The sequence below is a fragment of the Chenopodium quinoa genome, unplaced genomic scaffold (assembly GCF_001683475.1).
Source record: "Chenopodium quinoa cultivar QQ74 unplaced genomic scaffold, ASM168347v1, whole genome shotgun sequence".
Classification (NCBI taxonomy): Eukaryota; Viridiplantae; Streptophyta; class Magnoliopsida; order Caryophyllales; family Amaranthaceae; genus Chenopodium; species Chenopodium quinoa.
Window position 1 is genome coordinate 3485878 of NW_018743503.1, and position 16963 is coordinate 3502840.

A 16963-nucleotide genomic window follows, 5' to 3' on the forward strand; every position below is an offset into this window, starting at 1 on the left:
AACGAAGTATTCTTGGCGTCCTCGGTATTGGCCGTCTTGCCCTGGGGTTTCTTTCGGACACCCTCTCCTTCTCTTCTAGACGGCTGTCTAGAAGAAGAGGGGATCTTACCCTCAAGCTCCTTTTGGAGCTTTTCCAAGGCAGCCTTTAAGTAAGCAACCGTGACAAGTGGATCCTCTTCCTAATGAAATGAAGTGGTCAAAGGATCGCTAGTGTTGATTATTGCAATGAGATTCTCTACATGGCCGTCCTGGCCAGGACCGGGTGTATGGCCATATTTAGCCATTTTAGACGTGGCTTCCTGGTCGTGGGTTCGATCCCCACAAACGACGTCAAATGTTTCGGGGTTTTTTGGAATCCCTCGGGATACAGGTCTTGAATACAGCCGGACGGTCTTGGATACCTGCAAACTTATCATCTTGGGAAAAGACGTTTTCGCCATGCTCAGTGTCGTGATTTGAATAACTTTATTAACTATGTAGGTCTTATAAATTTTGGATCTAATGGTAATCCATTTACTTGGAGCAATGCTCGTCAGGGTGCTACTTTAATCAAGGAACGCCTTGATCGTGCAATACAGGTTGGTTGGAGCAATTCCTCATACAAAGGTACAACATCTCCCCTTTACGTATTCTGATCATGCTCCAATTCTTATAGATTGTACAAATCCTACGGTTAGTGGTCCATTTCCTTTAAGATGCAAAGAAGTTAAATTTGTTTATCTCATCCAGATTTTATTTGCTAATTTTTTCACAAGTAATTGGTTAACACCAAATGATAATTATTTGCTTGGTTTAAAAAACTTTCATACTAAAGTCAAGGACGGGAATCACAATATATTCGGAAATTTAAAATAAAGAAAGGATAGACTTTTAGCAGATTGGGTGGTATCCAAACTTATCTTGCTAGAAAACATTCAACTTTGTAATTAATTTAGAAAAGGATTGATTATTAGAATTAAAAGATATTATAAAAAGGAGAGGATAATACGGGCTCAAAAGGCCATGATAAATTGGCGTAGGTATGGAGATTTCAATACTAAATATTTTCAAATTATAGCAAATAAAAAAAAAAAAAAAAAAAAAAAAAAAAAAAGTAGAGGAAAAAAGCACTTGCCTTCAAGATTCTGATAATAATTGGGTAACAGATGATTTAGTTTTGAAAAATATGGCAACAGAGTTTTACAAGAATATTTTTCAATCGAAAATAAAAAATAAAGGAGGAGCAGGTTCTTTTTTTTTTCCCAAAAAACAGGCTATCTCATACTGATGATCAATTTTAGCTTTATTTAAGCCAGCCTTTGAAGAAGTTAAGAGTTGTCTGTTTGGTATGGAGCCTATGAAATGCCCAGGGCCTGATGGATTGCAACCAAGGTTCTTTCAAGCTCACTGGGATTCTTTAGATGAGATTGTTCATAAATTTTGTGAGTGAAGTTTTGCTCATAGCTCTTTTCCAATACTAATATATAAATCCTACATCATCTCCTTAATACCCAAGTTGGATAATCCAACTAATTTATCCCAGTTTAGGCCTACAACACCATGTATAAATTGATTACTAAGCTTATTTCTTCTAAGCTTCACCCTTATTTGCATGATCTTATTAGTCCTTTACAATCGAGTTTTATACAGGGTAGGGGAATTGGGGATAATATCATTATCATAAAATAGATGGCTCATATTTTTTTATAAGGCAAAGACTGGTAAAAATATCATGGCCTTAAAACTTAATATCTCTCAAAAGCATATGATAGCCTAGAGTGGAATTTTATTGAAGAAACCTGCTTGGTTTTAATTTTCCCACAAATCTAATGAAGCTTATTATGTTTTGCATTGCCACACCACAAATTTCAGTTCTATTGAATGGAGAAATCACCAATGAATTTTGCCCTTCAAGGGGTATTAGGCAAGGTGATCTAATGTCAATCATGTCATCATAAATTTTTGTGCTGTGTCTTGAGCGTTTATCGCTTTGATTGAAGAAAAGGTGGGACAAAAACTCTGGAAACCAATTAAGGTATCTCAATCTATTTATTTGTCTCATATTTTTTATGCGGATGATGTGTTTATGTTTGGTCAAGCATAACTAAGTCAAATATTAAAGTTATGATGGATGTTTTATCTTAATTTGGGGATATGTATGGGTTAAGGGTAAATAATCAAGCTAAATCAATTGTTATTTTTCCTAAGAAAATGTGCCATAACATAACATTCAATTGGACCAAATCAAGGAGTTTAGTTTTCTCTTCTTCTATTTCCTTTGGTAGGTACTTAGGAGTTGAAATTAATCCTAATAAGTTGAAAAAAGGGGATTAATTTGGTCTCCTTGAAAAAACCTTTGCTAGGATTAAGGGTTGGCAATCAAAGTTGCTTAATATGGCCAGAAGATGCACTCTTGTAAAATTTGTTTTTATCTTCTTTCGCGGTTTATTTAATGCAAACAAGTCTTCTTCCTTATTCTATTTTGGATGATATAGAAAAGCAATGCAGTAAATTTTTATGGAATAAGGTGGATAGAACTAAGTACTCCTCTAGACTAAGTTGGAATCACATTACCAAACCTATGGAAATAGGGCGTCTAGGGATTAGGAGACTTAAATTATGGAATTTGTCCTTCATGGCTAAGTTAGGATGGACTATTCTTGCTTGAATTTTTAATGAGAGATATTTAAAGAGAAGTGCCCTTTTTTTTTGTAATAGTAGTGCTTCCCACTCTCAAATATGGAAGGATATTTTAAAGGAAAGGCATTTATTAGCTTCGGGTTTAAAAATAGGAAGTAGAAATGGTAAGACTACTTCTCTTTGGTATCATCGTTGGATTGGTAATGCTCCCTTGTATACTCTTATCAGTGTTCAAGTTCCTAATTCTAAAGGTCATTGGAATGTTGCAAATATAATTAGAAATGGATCTTGGTATTTGAATGATATTTTGCATCTCTTACCCTAACCAATTGTTGACATGATCAAGGCTACTCCTTTATCTAGAAGTAGTACTGTCAAAAACCGAACCGAAATGGTCAAACCGAACCGATTCAAACCGATCCGAATGAGAACCGAACCGATTAAAAACCGAATTTTTGAAACCGAAAACCGACCCGAACCGCATTTTAGTAAACCCGAAACCGAACCGATCCGAGTAATGTTAAACCGTTTAAGAACCGAACCAAATCTAAACCGAACTGAAAATGAACCGAACCGTTTCTAACCCGAAACCGTTTGAACTGGCATAAAAACCGTTTACATCGAACAGTTAACAAACTGCAAACCGTTTGCACCGAACCGTTTATAACCCGAACCGTTTATAAACCAAACCGCTTATAAACCGAACTGTTTATGAACCGAATCGCTTATAAATCGAACCGTTTACAAACCACTTACAACAACTCATCAAATCATGATTATGACACTATTAACTAAATGATCAAATAAGAAGCAGATAATAATCTGATGGTAAAACAATAATACATTAATGCATTAAACTTTTATAATCTACTTCGTAATAAACTAGTAAGATCAGTATGGCTAAACTTGAAACATAACATGATATGTATTTATAAAATTAATGAGAATTTGCATATAATATGATGTCTCAATATGAAGTGATGAAGTCTCGGCTTGATATAAAACTTGTTAACCAGCAAAAGGTTAGAAAGTAGTATAAAATTTCAAACCAAAACTGTTTAATTGCCCGAATCCAAACGACTCGATAAAAAACCAATTATTTGAAATCAAAAACAGACCCGAACCGTAATTTAGTAAACCTGAAATGAAACCGATTCAAATAATGTTTAATTGTAGAAGAACCGAACCCGTTAACGAACCGAACAAGTAATAAACCGAACTAAAATAAAACTGAACCAAAAAAGAACCGTACCGTTTCTAACCCGAAACTGTTTGAACCGGGATAAAAACAGTTTACACCGAACCGTTAACAAACCGCAACCCGTCTGCACCAAACCGTTTACTACCCGGACCGTTTACAACCCGAACAGAATTTAAACCGTTCAATAATAAACCGAAACCTAATCAAACCGATAATTGTTTAAACCGAACTGAAACCGACCCGTAAGACATTTGAATCGATTTCAAACTGACCCAATTTCAAACATAACCAAATTCAAACCGAACCGAAACCGAACTGTCAAACCGTTTTGACATTACTATCTAGAAGGAATGATATGGAGGATTTCATAATCTGGGATTTTAGTAAATCTGGCAACTTCACTATTAAATCTACTTACCATCATTTGTTAAAAGATTCTTGTACTCCTTCTACTTGTTTGCATTCTTGGAACGTTTTATATGGAAGATTCATGCCCCCTTTTAAGTATAGGATGTTTGTTTGGAATTGTGCTCACTCTATTTTACCTGTAGCCCTGAGTTACTTTCAGTTTATATGCCCTTAATCTCTTCGATGTGTTTAAGATGCAATTTGTATTCAGAATCACATATTCATATTTTCAGGGATTGTTTCTCATCTTCTATTTTGTGAAATGATATATTTGCTAGGGTGTACCAACCATCCAAGTTTGCGTTTTATGTTTTAAAAAATGCAAATTGGAAGGATTAGATGAATTACAACTTAAGCATGGACAGGACCATTGGTCTCAAAGAAGTATCATGGTTTTTGAGAATAAAAACATTTCTCCTTCTCTGTTCACAAAATTTCTCCTAGATTACCAATTTAGTAAGACTATTTTGCAGGATGCCAGGCATGGAGATGGAAAGAAGGATGGTCAGCCATCTAGCATGAAATGGGAAGCTCCGAAGGAAGGCTTTTCAAGATTAATACAGATGGAGCTAGGATGAATTCAACAATAGCTTCTGGTGGGGGGTTAAAAGGCGTTCAGATGGCACTTGGTATGTTGGTTTCTCATGCAAATATAATGTTGTCTCTCCCCTATCTGCTGAATTATATTCCTTAAATGATGGATTGTCAATTGCTGATGATTTAAGGGTTGAAAAGGTAGAGATTGAGATTGAGATTGATGCTGAGTCTCTAAGGACCATGTTGCTGACTTTAGGCCCTAATCCCCACCACGAATTAGCAGCAGCTATTTGTGATGTTGTTGTAGTCTTGCGTAGGTTTGAGGTTGCTATCATTTCACATGTGCCCAGGGAGAAGAATGAATTAGCACATAAGCTTGCGGTTTATGGAAAGGATATGGCTCTGTATGAATCAGACCTGGAAGGAGTGGCTGCACATTGAGGTGTGCCAAAATCAATTCCCATAAATATCACACCCTACCTTTCCTTTACACCTACCCTAGTGTGGTCTACGTTTGTTGCGTCTCTTATCTATTGTTCTTAGTTTTTACTTTTTCAAACTTCTTCAATTTCAGATTTCTGCCTTCAAGTTTTGGATTGGTTGATCGTTTCTGATCGGATGATTGTTTGTTTAATTCAATCCCTGAAGAATTAGGGTTTCGATTGAGTTATTAATGTTTGATTTCTCAGAATTTTATCGGTGATCTTTCTGATTGTTGCTGCTTTCTTCCTTGTTTCAGATCGATCAGTCGGATATTTGCTTATTTTGTGAACGAGAGATTGTTGAATTTATTGCTGAAGAATTAAGGTTGATTATTGATTTCCCGAATTTGCATCAATTCGATTTTTTGACGTTTGATGTTTTTGAAGTATATCGGCTGATTTGTTGATTGTTGCTGCTTTTTTTCTTATTCGGATTGATCAGTATTATAACAAGATTTGCAAGCGGGAGATTATTAATATTATTGCTGAAGAATTAAGGTTGATTATCGATTTTTTCTGAATTTACTTCGGTTTGAATTATTGATGTTCAATTTCTGCGAATTGTATCGGCTGTTTTGTTGATTGTTGCTACTTTCATCCTTATTTTGGATTGTTTAGTATAGTAGTTGCAAAATTTGTGAGCGGGAGGTTGTTGATTCTATTGCCAAAGAATTGTGTCGGATCATCGATATCTTAGAATTTACATCGGTTTGATTTGATTCGATTATATTATAGACTTAATTTTGTAATATCACTAGAGTATTAAGTTTTGGTTCAATATTTGGAGGATATTTTTTAGTCGATTTTTGATCAAATAGGCTTTGCTGCGGATTGCAATTTGCATAAAAGGCTCGCCCTAGATGAATATATCATTCTTTCGATTTGTCGTTTCCAATGTTAATGCAGATGAATATATTAAAGGTCTTTCGATTTGTCGTTTAGGCTGTTTCTGCGTTTTGTAGTAGCTGTTAACCTGGAAAAATTCGAAGTCTTCTTATGGGTTTGTTTATAACAATCAATATTAATTTCCACCAAAAAAAAATCAATATTAATTAATTTGTGGAGTTCGTTTTTTGTATTGTTCAATTTCATATTTCTGTTATTTCCAGATTGGTTCATCCTTTGTGATGGGAGGCAATTTGTTTGATTTGATGATTTTTATCTGTTAATTTCCCGAATAATGTTGACTGGTTTGTTGTTTGTTGTTTGTTGTTTGTTGTTGCCTTCTTCACTTATTTTGGATTGATGAGTATAATATCTGCATATTTGTCAGCAAGAGGTTGTTGATATTATTCTTGAAGAAATTAGGGTTTATCGATTTCTCTGATTTTACAAGGTTTCAATTTTTGTGATTGAATCCTTAGAATTATATTTTGGCTAACTTGTTGTTGTTAATGCGATCTTTCTTATTTCGTATTGATCAGTATAATAAATAGCAAGATTTTCAAGGAGGTTAATTCTAGGAAATTTTGACTTTTGCTACCACAAAAAACCTTGAGTTTCATTTTTGCTACCCCTTAAATTTTTTTTTATTTTACTACCACCTAAAAACACCTTTGTTAAAATTTGCTACCACTTAACGGAATCCGTTAAGATTCTGTTAAGTTTATTAAAAAAAATAAAAATTAAAATGTATAAAAAAAAAAAAAAAAAAAAAAAAAAAAAAAAAAAAAAAACCAACCACCCTTAATTGCGCCCCCTCCCGTCAGCCACCCTCCCCCTTCCCCTCTGCCGGCGGCCAAAACTTGGGCCAACGTCGGCGAGCCATCCCAATCCCTTTCCCCCACCAACGCCGGCGACCCCCACCTACGCAGCCACCCCCAATCCCTTTCCCTCTCCTACGCAGCCACCCCCTCGCTTTTCCCCCTCTTGCTGCCCCGACCCCCACCCTGAACCGGAAACCACCCCCCTCCCCATTCGCCCCACCGGAATCAGCCCCCCTCCCCATTCCCCCACCGAAATCGACCCCCCTTCCCTTCCCTACCCTTTTCGGAAACCCCAACTACCCCACCCTCGAAACTCTCACCGTCGCCAGTTGGGGTTATGGGGTAGTGCATCGATTTTGGGGAGCGGCAGGGGAAGGGGAGATGCGGGACAGGTGGCTAGGGGGTGGAGGGGGAGTGGCAGGGGAAGGGGATTGGTGGCTGGGGAAGGAGGAGAGAGAGGCAGGGGAAGGGGATTGGTGGCTGGGGAAGGAGGAGAGAGAGGGGCAGGGGTGAAGTGGGGCCCACAAACGGCAAAACTAACAGCTTCCGTCAACTGGTAGCGAATTTTAACAAAGGTGTTTTTAGGTGGTAGTAAAATAAAAAAAAAAAAATTAAGGGGTAGCAAAAATGAAACTCAAGGTTTTTTTGTGGTAGCAAAAGTCAAAATTTCCTTAATTCTATTGCCGAAGAATCAAGGTTGATCATTGATTTCTCCGAATTTACATCGGTTTGATTTAATAAAAATTTAATCATCAAATCAATTTTGAAATTTGAAATTTAACTAAAGTACTCAATTTTGATTCAACTTGTAGAGGATTATTTGGTTTATTTTTGATGAGCATAGTTATGTGTTGGCAGTTGATTAATCGGTGATTCTTGATCAAGTATGCTAACTGCAATTCGCATCAAGGTTTGTGCTAGACGATGATTTGATCTATGAAGTTGATTGAGTGCATAATTCTTTCGATTCTATGTTTTGAATGTTGTTGTGTTGCTTGCAGTTGCAGCCTCCTGAAATTCGCGGGATCTACAGAGCTGGTTAATATTAAAGTTATGTTGACTTGATTTTCTAATTGGAATGTTGCTGTGTTTTGTAGTCGCATGAACTCTTGCAGATTTCAGGCGTTCGATTTTTATCAACTTAATTTGGACATCAGAAGTCTTCCTTATCTCGTTAAAAAATAATCTATTTTTGGAGTTTATTTTACTTATTATTAAATTTCAAATTTGATGATGTTGATTCTAAACTGCTGACATTTCCTATAAATATTATCTGCAGTATTCTATTAGCAATGACAGTTTGATTTTCCCTGTGGTTAGGTAATCTGTCGTATGACCTCTGGTTTGCCTTCAATATGTTCAATGAATATTGCTGAGATTTTCAAACTTCAAAATTAACTTTCAGCGTTTCCAAAATTGTTTTTATGTGAGCTTATCCTATCTTAACTTTGTAAATAGTTAGTGCAATTATCCCTGCTTCTGATATACGAACATCAATATTGCGAAATATAAGAGGGCTAGAAGCTGTTGATTGGGAATACAATGATATGGTAAATTCCTAGGAATAGATTTTGAGGTTCAAGATTCCCAATATTGGTTTTGTTGCTGGAGGATACGTCAGTGTTGCTTTTGATGGTCATACACTTGCTTCTTGGCAGTTGAATTGTCGGTGGCTGCTATACCCAAGAATGTTATGATTTGCAAATAGGTTTGCTTTAGATGATTCTGGTCTACGTATTTCTGATTGATTTGAAGTTTCTGAATAGCTTTTTTCGACCTTTATTCTTGTGCTGGTCTACATATCTATGATATGGTAAAGAAGTTCTTGAAAATCTAAATGCACGGATGATGGTACTGTACTTAGCTAGTCAGATTATATTGTTGCTCTACATCTGAATTTCTTGCTCAATTAAAAATTCTAACACAGATTCACTTTCCCTTATTCCTGTTTGATCATGGAGTTTGAATTCATTTTATATTTCTGTGGGATGTTCAGATACCAAAACAAAAGGGCTAGAATTGGTTAACTACCTGAGATTGGGAACCCTATCACATGAGAAGTTTCTAGGATTTAATTTGAAGGTGTTAAATCCCCAATATTGGTTTATTTAACGATTATGTTTTTGCTGGAGGATATTTCTATTTGTTGCTTTTGGTGGTCCTATAGCTGCTTCTTTGCCGTTGAATTGACAGTGACTGCTTTGCCCAAGAATGTTATGATTTGCAAAAAGGGGTTTGCTTTAGATGATTCTGGTCTACATATCTACACATATCTATGATTGTTGTGCTTGTAGTTCTAAGACTATTGCAGATGTTATGCGGTAGTTTCAAGTTTTGTCCCGCCAACTCTTCTTGTGTGTGCTCATTGATTCTGCGATGGTGGGCTCGATCAAGTTCCCCATAAAAATCTAATTGCTTTTATGACGGTACTACACTTAGCTTTTTAGATTTAATAGTTGCTCCAGCTTTTTATGGTATTAGTCAATTCAGGATTCTATCATAGATTCACTTTCACCTTTTATTATTTATAATGGAGTTCGAATCTATTCAATATTTTCAAGTGATGTTCAGATATGAAAATAGGACTTGAAGCAGTTATTCTCCTGAGATTGGGAACGTTATCACATGAGAAATGCATAGGGTCAAATATTGAGGTTTTGAAATCCCTGATTTTGGTTTACTTATTGATATTTTTGCTGGAGGATATCTCTTTGTGTTGCTTGTAATGGTGGTACAGTTGGTTCTTGATGGTTGAATTTTCAGTGACTTACTATACCCAAGAATTTTGTGATTTGCGAACAGGTTTGATTTACATGTTTCTGGTCTACACAATTTTGATTGATTTAATGTTTTTGAATACTTTTTTGACCTTTTTGTGTGCTTGTAGTTCCATAACTCTTGTAGGTATCATCTATTTGTTTGATTTTTGGCCTCGTCACTTCATGTGTGTGCTGGTTGATGACGCTGATGGTGGGGTTGGTGCAAGTTCTTCGTGAAAATCTTATTGCACGGATGATGGTATTGTACTTGGGTTGCCCTGAATTAATTTTTGTTCTAACTTTTGATGGTGTTGGTCGACTAATGATTTTATTATAGGTTTACTTCGCCTATTCTTGTATGATTATTGAGTTTAAATTCATCATTTCCTTGTGATGTTCATATACTTTAATAAGAGGACTAGAAGCGGTTAACAACCAGGGAGAAATTTCAGGATTTAATTTTGAGGATTCAAATCCCCAATATTGGTTTATTCATTTATTTTTTGCTAAAGGACATGTCTTCATTTTGCTTTGGATGGTCATACATTTGCTTCTTTGCAGTTGAGTATTTGGTGAATTCGTTACCCAAGAATGTTTTGATTTGCATACAGGTTTTCTTTAGATTGTTTTGGTCAGCACACCTCTGATTGATTTTGAGTTTTGAATTGCTTTTTCGACCTTCGTTGTGCCTGTAGTTCCAAATTCTTGTAGATATTAAGTGTTTGTGATCTGCCAACTCTTCTTGGGTGTGTTCATTGATGACGCTGATGGTGGGTTGAAAGTTGTTCTTCTAGACAATCTATTTGCGCGGATGATGGTACTGTACTTAGCTTTTAAGATTAAATAGTTTCTCTGCATCTGAATGTGTTGGTCAATTAAAGATTCTATTACAGATTCACTTTTGCCTATTTTTGTTTTACCATGGAGTTTGAATCATTCAGTATTTCCGTGGGATGTTTATATAGCTAAACTAGAGGGCTAGAAACAGTTAACAATCTGAAATTGGGAATCCTATCACATGAGAAGTTTCTAGGACTTAATAGGTTTGAAATCCCCAAAATTGGTCTAGTTATTAATTATACATTGCCGAAGGAAATTTCTTTATTTTGCTTTTCATGGTCATATGGTTGCTTCTTGGTCGTTGAAACGGTGACTGCTTTACTCGAGAATTTTGTGATTTGCAAATAGGTTTGCTTTGGATGATTATGATCTGCATACCTCTGATTGATTTAAAGTTTTTGAATAACTTTTCCGACCTTTATTGTTCTTGAGCCATTTTCTTTCAAGTGATCGTCGAATTCATGGTTCAAATATTCGCCACTTTGATCCGATCGAAGTACTTTAATTTTCTTGCCAAGTTGATTTTCAACTTCTTTCTGAAATTCTTTGAATTTCTCAAGTTCCAAAACCCTGGCAGATATTATGTGTTTGTTTTATGTTTGGTTCTGCCAACTCTTCTTTTGTGTGCTCATTGATGACGCTGATTGTTTCGGGGTTTTTGGAGTCCTTCGGGAGAGTTACAATCCCTAGTATGCGCAGCCGACACCTGTACCTGCAAAACAACGAAGACTCCAGTTGGTGGGAGCTCCGCCTCCGACGATCAAGCTAGTATACGTCTGGAGTAGTAAATTGTACGGAAATGGTAAATACTTCTCTTTGGTTCAGAGAGAATTCCGCAATGAATATTACTCGGTTTTTGTGTATAGTGTTTATGGGTGAATTTATGAATGCCCAATAAATGAGGTTTGGTCCACTATTTATAGTGGGGGGAACCTGTCCCTCATCTAGGGTTCCATGGACACGTGTCACTAGGGGATTGGAGCCTTGTAGACCTCTGAGAGGTTGTCACGTGTCAAAGGGCCATTGGGCCACGTGTCTAGGGTAGTTTTTTACCCTAAACATTTGCCCCTCACAGGTGTGATGTGGCTTAGCCACGTGTCACCTGTGACAAGTTTCATGCTCTGGGGGAGTGACGGTTGGTCTACTTCCCGCCTTTCTCTCTTCTTACTCTTTTTTTTTTTTTTTTTTTGAATTTGAATGTTTGAGGCAGAAGGTGGCGGTTCGCCTTCTGGGTTTCTCTATAAATAGAGGAACCCTCTCTCTCCTCCTCACTTTTACAAACTTGCAAAAATTTTCTTGAGAGCTCTGGTACCGGCTGCTTTTGCGTTCAACCAGCTACTTTGATTCAGACGCGTCCAGACACCGGTTGAGTACTTCTTCGATCATCTCACTAAGGTACCGTCTAACTTAGTCATTTTCTTCTTTTTGATTTCAAGTAGAGCCACAACCGGTCTTACACTGTGTGGGGCACCTTTAAGCAATTTCTTTCACAAATTGCATTTAATAGACCCACAACCGGTATATAGGCATCTTCAAACAATTTTCAAAAATTGCATTCAATAGACCCTCAGAAATGTTCCGTCAGGGGGCATTTCTGAGCAATCTTCATAATTTGCTTTCTATAGACCCACAACCGGTCTTTTTACCGCCTCTGGCATCTTCAAGAAGTTTCTTGATTTGCATTCATAAGACCCTCAGCCAGTCTTGTGCAATCTTCTAAAAATGCATCCTATAGATACCGTGTGGGGTATCTTTGAGTAGTCTTCGAAAACAGCATTCTATTGATACCGTCTGGGGTATCTTTGAACAATTTTCAAAAAGGCTCTATAGATACCGTCTGGGGTATCTTTGAGCATTCTTCATAAATTGCCTTTTATAGATACCGCCCGAGGTATCTTTAGGCAAATTCCTTTCAAAATGCCTAACCATCTGCCTTTTAACTTTCTAAACAACCACAGCCGGACACTTCCGTCTGTGGTATCTTCGAGTGATTCTCTTCGAAAAACGCCTGACTGTTTGTTTTGTATTTCAGCTTTCACAACATACGCAACCGGACTCTACCGCATGTGGCATCTTCAAGCCACATTTTGGGATAACGGTCGTCTTCTACAAACTTCTTTACTACTTCAAGGTACCGTCTCTGCCCTTCGCAACTCTTTGAGTTTTTCCCGGTTGTGTAGTTTGTATAGTATAAATGGGCTCTCCCATAACACACACGGCACAGCCTAAGACAGAGGTCAGCCGGTCACCTGGGACGGCTGAGTCTAGGACTAGGGATGTCGTCTGGGGGTGTTTGGCCAGATGGACGGCAATTGACCCTGACTACCAGTCCGATGATGCAGTCGTGGATCTGGCTGTCTCTGTTAATAATGACCAGGCCGAAGAACCGACTGGGAATGTACCGAGTGAGGTACCGGGTGTGCCGAGTACACCCCGGTATCCTTGATGAATCTGACTCAAATGGCAAAAAGTCCGGTGAAGAGTCCGGCTCTGATGAGTCTTCATTAGAATCAGCCGACCCTAATAAGGAGGACGTCTATAAGTGGCCGGTTGTTAACAACCCCACTGAAGCAACTATGACCGCCAGGGATGTGGTCACCTTGAATGCCACTTTTCCCTGCGTTTTTGGAAAAGAAACCGGTAGGGGTAGGCTGGGAGGTTAGGGTCCCACCTGTAGATGCCACGGTTGTCTGGGAAAACGATTTGGAACATGCCGACGACTATTTCGGCTGCTATGAGGCGGCATTCAAAGCCGGCCTCCGGTTCCCCCTCCATAGTTGTATAAAAGCCATTCTAAGGGGTTACAACTTAGGCGTCTGGCAGCTGAATCCCAATTCCTGGGTTAACATACTAGGATACATAGCCGCCTGTGAGATGCAGGAAATAAAGCCTAGCTGGGAGACATTTGCACATATGCACTACCTCGGCCGAGCACCAGGCGGCTGGAATGCGTGGTATACTTTAACCACGCACCCGGAATATATGATGACCTTGGACAAGCCGTCCAAGTGAAGTAGTTGGAAGAGTAAGTTCTACGTAGTCTCTTCACCGACTCCCCAATTAAATCGCCGACTGGGTACCTACAATAAGAAACCGGCTCTTCTTGGGAAGAAGTGCGCTCTTCCAAAGGTGCCGGAGGAGGCCTGGGACCAAATAATGGAGACGGGTCTCTTTAAGAAGACGACCCTCCCTCTAGATGATGGGAGTGTTATTATAGATCCCAAGTTTTGGGTACCTCACCCGGATTGGTTCAAAGATGAGGCGTTCCTGTCCGCCTGTCATCGTAGTACTATGTTTACCAAAAGTAGGTTATCTTTTTCATCCGGTATATATTGTTGTTTGCTTGCCTCATCCGGGTATTTACTTGCTCTTTTCTTTTCTTTTGCAGAAGAAGCTTTAGAGATGCTGCTTGCTGAGAAGACACCGGCTACATCGGCTTCTGCCATCAGGAAGGAGCAGATAGAGAAAAAGAAGTCGCAGCTGGCGGCGAAGGACGGCGGGGTAAGCTGTATTCCCCCCATTTTCTGTTGCCGGCTGTACTACTTTGGTGTGAGTTTTGTGATTAACCGGTTGTCTTTCCTTTTTCAGGCGGGGAACAAAAATGTTCCACGCTCCCTGTCCAAGATGCTAAAGAGGACGGCTGGGGAGATAACCTAGCCAGCTGCTAAGGCACCAAGGGTGTCGGCTCCTGCCCCTGCTGCTACCCCATCCGAGAGGCCGTCTGTAAGTGACAGGCCAACCTCTGCTGGCAAGAGCCTGAGAGGTCTCATCCCGGCTACCGAGGCGGTGGTCGAGGCAGGAAAGGAGCCAGGTACTCCGGCTGGTCAGGGCCAGACCACAACTGGCTCAAATGCGGTTGGGGGAGCTAACCCCTCAACAACATAAAGGTATGGCTTCCACCTTCGATCCCCCCTGCCCGCTTGGGCCTCTACGAGTCAAGTCCCAAGTCAGCCAATCTGGGATTCCTCAGGCAGCCATCAGAATATAGGCACCGCCTATGCCCAGTACCTGACCCATGACTCTGTTGTTGCAGATGCTACCTCAAGGTGGCCCAACTTCCAACAATTCGCAAAGAGGATGCTCCGGACCCTCACCCGACAAGGAGGCGGTGCCGGGTATGCACTAAGTCAACCTTGACCGCATCAATTCTCTCCTGGTGGAGGTAATAAACCGGCTGTGTTTTTGGCTTGTAAACTCTTTCTTTTACCGGATATGTTGCCTTGAATGGGACTAACTATTTTGCCGGCTAATGCTGCAGGTGATGCTACGGGTGGATGGTCTAGGCGTGCCCTTGCGTAAAAAGCAAGAGGAGGTAAGGGATGCCCAGAAACGGGCATCTGACCTTATTGATGTATGTCAGTTCAACGCCATTATATATGACATGGAAACTAAACGCCGGGAGATGAAACAGGAGGAGCTTCTCAAGGAAGCTAAAGCGGTTGCTGAGACGGCAAATAAGAAGGCGGCTGACCTCAAGCTCCAGGTCAACAACCTCAAAGCCGATCTCAAGGCATTGGGGGAAGCCGACAAAGAGAACACCGGGCTACGCTCGGAAGTCAGCCGGCTGAAAAATGAGCTTGCCCTGAGCCAGTCGGCTTACAAAGAAAAGCTAGCAGCCGAACATCGACGTCTACGAAACTGACTGCGAGGAGCGCATCAAGCTGGCTTGGGGGCTGATCCATCCGGAGGTCGAGTATGACTTCTTCGACCTTAGGTACAAGTATGCCACTGAGGTATACGATGCTAAGGTCCTTGGCCAAGTCCCGCCGGCTCCATTTGAAGAGTGGGCTGGTATAGGCGAGGAAGGCGACAAACCGGAGGCTCAGGATCAGCAGGCGGAGGTTCAGGACCAGCCGGCTCAAAACCAGCAGCAGCAACAGTAGACTTCATTTTTATTTCCTCCTTTTACCGGCCTGCGAGCCATGTATTTTCAAATGTATTTCCCCGGTCAAGGGACCGGCTGACATTTGATTTTCAATGTATATTTCCGACCCAGTCGGTTTTCTCTATTCTTCATCTTTTGCAATTTTGTTTATTCGCAATTGAATTTTAATTTTTACAAGTAATATGACTCATACGGTTTACCGGGTGTGTTGGCTATATGTGCCCCTTGACGGTTGTCTGCTGACGTTCCAAGTAATATGCAGAGAGTCGTCCATATAAACACCCGGTTTCCTGGTTTCACATATTGGTTGTGGCTGGATTAGCAGACGGTGTCTGCTAACCAGTGTTCCTTTGAGCCGGCTGGGGTGTACTCATTGAGCACCCCTTTCTATGCCGTTAGATTGTATGAGGCCGGTTTTTTGACCGGCTGTTGGTATTTGAACCCTGGATTCTTAGTGCTAAGGTTTAAACCTTACTAGATTCGATAGCATAACCGTTTGGGGTGCTTTTGGGCAAAAGCCGGTTATGGCATGACCAAGATTTCATGTGCCGTCTGCACCGTCTGGTAGTACGGGCGGCTGTATTTTTGTGTTTGGGAGTACCGGCTGTAATACTTTGAAGTAAAGCCCGGGGGTACCGCTTTGCAGAAAAGACCGGTTGTATTGTTTTTCAGTGAAAACCGGTTGTGTCTTGGTTACAATGGATCATTCAAACATCCACGTGTTATCTTTTACCTTAGCCGGTTAAAGCCGTTTGATTTATGACCGCTAGAACAATGTACCACCCTAAATGGGCGTCGCCGGATGTCAGACGGTTTAAATTTCAGCTGGCCAGTTAGCCTTTTATTTTATAGCTGCCGCCTGTGTATTGCACAGAACATGGCGAATGCCGCCTGTGTTTTACACAGGATATGGCGAACGTATGTAAAAAGAAAATTTGGAAATAAAGCATTCTTATTAATATACTCTATTTCCAAAAATTTACAATTTCTCAGAAGTAGTACTTTTTCAAGTTGTCTACATTCCAAGTTTTGGCTAGCTGGCTGCCATCTGGTGTTTCCAGGCGGTAGGTGCCCCCTCTAACTTCTTCAAAAATCCGATAGGGGCCCTCCCAATGAGGGGTTAGCTTCCCTTGCTCATTTGCCCTACCGGTTGCCTCCATTTTCCGTAGCACAAAGTCCCCCACCTTGAGGGGCCATTTGTGTACTCTTTTGTTGTAGGCCCTCGTCATTCTCAGACGGTGTATCTCATGACGCAAGGCGGCTATGCCCCTACGTTCCAGGAGTGAGTCCAATGCAAGACGCATAGCCTCCCAATTAGCCTCTTCATCATATAGCATGACTCGGAGTGTTGGCTCATAAAGTTCAATAGGCAGGACGGCTTCAGTGCCGTATGTCATGAGAAACGGGGTTTCACCGGTTACCCCTTTTTTAGTTGTTCTGATGGCCCAAAGGACGTGAGGTAACTCATCCGCCCAAAGATCGCCAGCTCTTTCAATCTTCTTTTATATGTCGTATGAGATGAGCTT

At 40.0% G+C, this 16963-nt stretch overlaps 1 long non-coding RNA gene across 5 annotated transcripts; it reads left to right on the top strand.

Annotated features, from left to right (window-relative positions):
• Positions 1 to 612: 612 nt before the first annotated feature.
• On the top strand, positions 613 to 16415 carry LOC110739541. Of its 5 annotated transcripts, none has more exons than XR_002514849.1 (6): positions 613 to 2014; positions 4702 to 4857; positions 5505 to 5745; positions 7812 to 7863; positions 7955 to 14714; positions 14811 to 16415. It is a non-coding gene; the product is annotated as an uncharacterized LOC110739541 (long non-coding RNA). The 5 variants fall into 5 exon arrangements; XR_002514847.1 differs by having other exon boundaries at positions 7955 to 14439; positions 14586 to 16415; XR_002514848.1 differs by having other exon boundaries at positions 7955 to 13856; positions 13941 to 16415.
• The last annotated feature ends 548 nt before the right edge of the window (positions 16416 to 16963 follow it).